Source organism: Euprymna scolopes, chromosome 32, assembly GCF_053919585.1.
Source record: "Euprymna scolopes isolate OS-2025 chromosome 32, ASM5391958v1, whole genome shotgun sequence".
NCBI lineage: Eukaryota > Metazoa > Mollusca > Cephalopoda > Sepiida > Sepiolidae > Euprymna > Euprymna scolopes.
Window position 1 is genome coordinate 22960001 of NC_136513.1, and position 7500 is coordinate 22967500.

Below are 7500 nucleotides of genomic sequence, written 5' to 3' on the forward strand. Positions count from 1 at the left end.
TTGTGTGTGTAAATGTGTGTGTATGGGTGTGTGTGGCTTTATTTACTTTATGTGTGTGTATATATATGATATATATATATATCATATATGATATATATATATGTGTGTGTGTTGTGTGTGTAAATGTGTGTGTATGTGTGTGTGTGTGGCTTTATTTACTTTATGTGTGTGTATATATATATGATATATATATATCATATATGATATATATATGTGTGTGTGTGTTGTGTGTGTAAATGTGTGTGTATGTGTGTGTGTGGCTTTATTTACTTTATGTGTGTATATATATATGATATATATATATCCTATATGATATATATATATGTGTGTGTGTGTGTTGTGTGTGTAAATGTGTGTATGTGTGTGTGTGGCTTTATTTACTTTATGTGTGTGTATATATATATGATATATATATATATCATATATGATATATATATGTGTGTGTGTGTGTTGTGTGTGTAAATGTGTGTGTATGTGTGTGTGTGTGGCTTTATTTACTTTATGTGTGTGTATATATATATATGATATATATATATATCATATATGATATATATATGTGTGTGTGTGTGGGTTGTGTGTGTAAATGTGTGTGTATGTGTGTGTGTGGCTTTATTTACTTTATGTGTGTGTGTATATATATATATATCATATATGATATATATATATGTGTGTGTGTGTGTTGTGTGTGTAAATGTGTGTGTATGCGTGTGTGTGTGGCTTTATTTACTTTATGTGTGTATATATATATATTTATTTATTTAAAACTGTACAGAAAGTCAGAAAAACATTGGTACCGTCGGTTTCAAGCCTAACATAAGGGGTACCAGTTAAATGTAAATCGTAAATAATGTTAGGTTCTCGTCATCCATGTTGTTTTCTCTTTGAGCAAAACAGAAAACAACATGGCTGACGAGAGCCTAACATTATTTACGATTTATCATTAACTGGTCCCTCTTATTTTAGGCTTGAAACCGACAGCACTAAATATTAAGCTCTTATATCGAAAAAGGTTTTTCTTTATAATCGAGCACTTTGCGGTAATTCTTTCTCAAAACACAGTAAACAAACTAGTATATATATATATATATATATATATATATATATATATATATATATATATAAAGAAAATGTCGATATAAAACCGTATAGTAATATGTATAGATTTATTCATTTATCTAATAGGGGAATACATCAATTAGGAGTGTAGGGTAAGTGAGAACTCGTTATGCAATGGTATTTCGAAGCCTAATGCTTCTCATCAGAAGAGGGGGAAGATGCTGAGAAACATAATAGGGATGCTACGTCTAACGATAGTTACATTAGGAATGAAATAAAATATTGAGGCTGAATAGGGGAACTAAATTGAATCTCTGTGATATACGAGGAATATAGTTTTTATTATATAATGCAGGTAGGTATATAGATAGTTTAATATACGTGAACAAGATGTGTTATTGGACTTTCGGGGAGAATATATGGCAAGTTAATTGAAATACCCTACGCCCCAAATGAATAAATTAATAAATCTATATTAATATATAGTTTTTTATCGTCATTTTCTTTATTTATTGATTTTTATATAAGCTCTGAAATAAATTGTTGAGCTTTGCATTATCCCGATAAGTCTCCTCTTAACGAATTGATCTTATTCACTTCCTTTAACTCCCCCTCCCTCAGTTATATATATGTGTGTGTGGTTGTGTGTGTGTTTGTGTGTGTGTGTGTGTATGTGTGTGGTAGTTGCTGTGGCTACTGCGGTTTCTGTGATTAAGTAGGGAATTTGATATTATAATTGTTAAAATTGTTTTGTAGAATAATATAACCGACGTTTCTGATTGATGAAGCCTACTTCAGTCGATTATATTAGCCAATAAAAATCCCATTTAACATTTTTTGATGTGTTCTTTGTTATCGTAATTATTACTGCATTATATAGAAAATTTATAAACTGTCCATGTTTCATCCGCTTTCATATATAGTTGTGTCTCAGGTGTCCATTCTCTTGCGTATACCAATCTTCACCAGTGGTACCCTGCAAAGAAAGAATTAAATAAATATATCACATTTTATCGAGAAGAAATAATCATATTTTTGCAGAAAACGTCGTACCGTGTTTATTAAATGTTGGGATAAGCCAACGAATATATTTTTCTCATTATATATATATATATATATATATATATATATATATATATATATATATATATATTTCTCTTAACGACCAACATATTTGACCTCATTCACCTACATCTTGGAGGTCTTCATCTAGTGTTTCTGCCATTTTCTTGTGTTAATTTTCCCCCCTCGTGCGTGGTGTCATCAGCAAATATACCCATCTCAGAGACAAATTTATCAGGGAGGTCATTTATGAATATTAGGAATAATAAAGGTCCCAGGATAGACCCCTGAGGAACCGTCGATGATAAGCTGGATTCTTTTCTTACTTAAGAAGGATTTAATTACATTATGTATTCTTCCAGTGATACTATATGATCTGATTTCCCTTAGAAGACCATCGTGCCATGCCCTGTCAAACCCCTTAGATATATCGAGGGCTACCGCTCTACCCTCCTCTGCTTTCTCCAGTGTACGGTATATACGTTCAGAGATTACAGTAAGGATATATGCTGTGAAACAGGCTTCCTAAATCCATATTGATTGTTTGTCAGAACTTTCGCATCTGTAAAGTGATGGACTAGAGCATGACTAATTAAGGACTCAAATATTTTGGCGAAAAGCGGGAGAAGGCTAATGGGGCGATAATTAATGGCTCAGTTCTTTCGCTGCATTCTTGAAAACTGGTACGATAGAACCAGTTTTCCAGCAATTAGAAAAGCAAGATTCCTTAAGGCATTTGTTGTAAAGTTTTGAGAGAACTGGAGCAACCTCAATGCACAGCCGGGATGAGATCGGGTCCACATGCTTTCGAGGTATCTAGGTTTTTTATGATACCATGCACCTGAGAAAGGATAATTTTCAGATCATCTAGTGTGGCGTCTGTCCGCAAAGAAAAGTCGCGGAGGGAGTAGTTTTCCGGGTCCAATATGGAGTTCGAGGCAAACCGACTGGCAAGCAGGTTAGCCTTCTTGGGTGCCGTGCAAACAACCTCATGATTGTTTGACTAGCCTTCGAGGCTTAATAAGTCGTGATTCCTTAAAAAACCGCTCTTGCAAAGTTACAAACGCGTTTGCAACTGGGACATATGTGACGTTGTACCGACGTTGTTGTAGCGCTATAATCAACTATATCACACCTGTCTTTTTATATACATTTTTTTATTAGACTTATTATACGCTTTGTTTTCTTTCTTTCGGTCATGATTTTCTATGTACGAGGGGCCTTCAATAAGTTTCCAGACTTTTTTTCGTATGGACAATGTTAAATTCTACGCAATTATGCAGAATGTAGAAACTATGCATATACAGAATTCAGCGTAACAGTTGAATGAAACAAATCAGTTAATAAAGAACCATAACAAATAAATAAGGAATTAATTAACACCCAATTTTTAAGGAATATTCAAATTAGTTAACCTTTATGTAGTCACTTGCATATTTATGACTTAATATATTAAGAAGTTTATTATAATATTTTTTTAAATAGAAAAGCGGGCTTTTAATATTAATCTTAGAGCGAGAAAACACTCAACTTTATATATATATATATATATATATATGTATATATATATATTCATACATGTACAGTACTGTTCCGCTTATCACAGCTCATCAGTGCGGTTAGACCAGCACCCATCCATAGCCATGGATTCAACGTACAATCATCTAGTTGATAGTCGGCAGTTCTAACCTCCAAACCATAGGATTGGTGCTCGCAAACAACCTCATCAAATATCCATTTAAATAAACATTCGCTCGCCGCTTTTACAGTGCTCGAACTGCTTGTTTTTTTTTCCAAATAAACAAACGGCGAGCCTCTCATTAATGCCAATTAAGCAGCGCGTAAGATACATTTACGACAGTGCTCTACCCAAGAAGAGGGCTTAAAATATAGTTATCCACATTCAGTACTGTTGCGATGTATCACGAAACATGTATATATATGTGTGTGTGTGTGTGTGTGTGTGTGTGTGTGTGTGTGTGTGTGTGTGTGTGTGTTCTTTGACGCTACAATGTTGGGACGATTAATCGGGAATCGGAACTTTTGATGGTATCGGAATCAGAAAAACTCGTACCTATTTTCTGATGCCAAAAACGATTCCTTTAATTATCTTTGTTTCATTTGATTTTCGTCTGAGAAAAATCTCCCACTGCTCGGAGTATTAATTAAGTAATAAATATTTTTTGATTAATACTTTCAGTGAAACTAAAATCTACAGATCATACCATAACAAGTGTTTTTATGCTTCAGAAAATGTATGCACATTTAAAATGTGTTTTGTAGTAATTGAGATATAATGATCGTTTCATAGTTAAATATTTAGAGATTTATGAAGCATCGGAATCAGTAATTGTATCGGAATCGAGAATTTAGTACGGAATTACTAATTGTATCGGAATCGAGAATTTAGTACGGAATTAGTAATTGTATCGGAATCAGAAAAATATTGGAATCGTCTCATAAGTAGGCACTGCTAGATATATCACAGTAAAACTCCGGGATACGGCATAAAAATTAGTGAACAAAAATACAGTGCAGTATATAATACACATGTATATAATCAAATAACATTACAGGGTTATTCAAAAATCAAGAGACTTTATTCAAAAACCAAGAGACTTTATTCAAAACCAAGAGACTTTATTCAAAAATATAAAGACTTTATTCAAAAACCAAGAGACTTTATTCAAAAACCAAGAGACTTTATTCAAAAATATAAAGACTTTATTCAAAAATATAAAGACTTTATCCAAAAACCAAGAGACTTTATTCAAAAATCAAGAGACTTTATAATTTAATTTATTCAACACCTGTTATTACTTGGTAGATTAGGTCCCACATTTTTCTTATGAGATTTTCAAAAATTTGCACATCCTCCCCATTTAAGTTTTCCAAAACATTACCAACATTAATTTTTAATTCTTCCCTAGTAACAGCACGAGGTCTTATGGCCGAGTATCTAGACTTAACCATACTAAAAAAATTTTTATAGGGTTAAGGTCGGGGCTGTAGGGGGAAGATATACAACTTCAATCTGGTGAGATTCTAAAAACTCTTTAACAACAATTGTCTTGTGGATTGGGGCGTTATCCATTACTAAGACTACATTTCTCCTTAAAACACCCTCATTTACAGCCCCGACGAGAAACTCAAGAAACCTCTCCCCATTAAACGATCCATCAATCAGTTTGTAATAGGATAAGCTGAACTGTGAAATAATACAGCAGGCTGATAGGTTTTGTCCTTTAGAAGGGGGCACATAAGTAACTGGGCTTACACCAATTTGCGAATATCCATAATTTTTGGATGTGTGCAAATTAAAGCCTGTTTCATCCAGAAACAAAACTTCGCGGTTTCGATATCCCACAAAAGCCCTGGCGTATTCTCTCATTTTTTCACGGTGATTATTCGTGTTAACGACAGCTGCCTTCCTCTTCAGCCTTTTTCTTGTTAGCCCCGCTTCCTTCCAAAGTCTGCAAACGGAGGTTTGATTCGGGGTAAATCCAAATTTTTCTTCAAACTTTGTTTGAATCCCTTTTTGAGTTAACGACTGGTCTTCATTAATAATATTTTTAACCTTGTTTACCAAGTCAGGATGCATTGTTGTAGGTCGCCCTGATTTTCCATAATTCTCAGAATAAGAGGAATCTGGATTTTCTCTTATCTTTGAAACTGCTTTATACACAGTAGACTTGCTCTGTCCTGTCATCTGCATAATTTCCGTTGCAGGTACATTTTGCCCAACAAGCCTTTTTATTAACTCAAAAAGAGATTCATTCATCATTACTCTGGGTTCCTTGTTAGCAGAACCATCCGAGTTCATATTGTTCTCCATACCTTGATTTGATTCTACCATTAAGGGTAAAATTTAAAAATATATTTTTTTATATCTGAAAAAGTCTTTATATTTTTGAATAAAGTCTCTTGATTTTTTAATAAAGTCTTTATATTTTTTAATAAAGTCTTTTGATTTTTGAATAAAGTCTTTATATTTTTTAATAAAGTCTCTTGATTTTTGAATAAAGTATTTATATTTTTGAATAAAGTATTTATATTTTTGAATAAAGTATTTATATTTTGGAATAAAGTCTTTATATTTTTGAATAAAGTATCTATATTTTTGAATAAAGTATTTATATTTTTGAATAAAGTCTTTATATTTTTTAATAAAGTCTTTTGATTTTTGAATAAAGTCTTTATATATTTGAATAAAGTCTTTATATTTTTGAATAAAGTATTTTTATTTTTGAATAAAGTATTTATATTTTTTAATAAAGTCTTTATATTTTTTAATAAAGTCTTTTGATTTTTGAATAAAGTCTTTATATTTTTGAATAAAGTCTCTTGATTTTTGAATAAAGTCTTTATATTTTTTAATAAAGTATTTATATTTTTGAATAAAGTATTTATATTTTTGAATAAAGTCTTTATATTTTTGAATAAAGTATTTATATTTTTGAATAAAGTATTTATATTTTTGAATAAAGTCTTTATATTTTTTAATAAAGTCTTTTGATTTTTGAATAAAGTCTTTATATTTTTGAATAAAGTCTTTATATTTTTGAATAAAGTATTTATATTTTTGAATAAAGTATTTATATTTTTTAATAAAGTCTTTATATTTTTTAATAAAGTCTTTTGATTTTTGAATAAAGTCTTTATATTTTTGAATAAAGTCTCTTGATTTTTGAATAAAGTATTTATATTTTTGAATAAAGTATTTATATTTTTGAATAAAGTATTTATATTTTTGAATAAAGTCTTTATATTTTTGAATAAAGTATTTATATTTTTGAATAAAGTATTTATATTTTTGAATAAAGTCTTTATATTTTTAATAAAGTCTTTTGATTTTTGAATAAAGTCTTTATATTTTTGAATAAAGTCTTTATATTTTTGAATAAAGTATTTATATTTTTGAATAAAGTATTTATATTTTTGAATAAAGTCTCTTGGTTTTTGAATAAAGTATTTATATTTTTGAATAAAGTATTTATATTTTTGAATAAAGTATTTATATTTTTGAATAAAGTATTTATATTTTTGAATAAAGTCTCTTGATTTTTTAATAAAGTATTTATATTTTTGAATAAAGTATTTATATTTTTGAATAAAGTATTTATATTTTTGAATAAAGTCTCTTGGTTTTTGAATAAAGTATTTATATTTTTGAATAAAGTATTTATATTTTTGAATAAAGTATTTATATTTTTGAATAAAGTCTTTATATTTTTGAATAAAGTCTCTTGATTTTTGAATAAAGTATTTATATTTTTGAATAAAGTATTTATATTTTTGAATTAAGTATTTATATTTTTGAATAAAGTATTTATATTTTTGAATAAAGTCTTTATATTTTTTAATAAAGTCTTTTGATTTTTG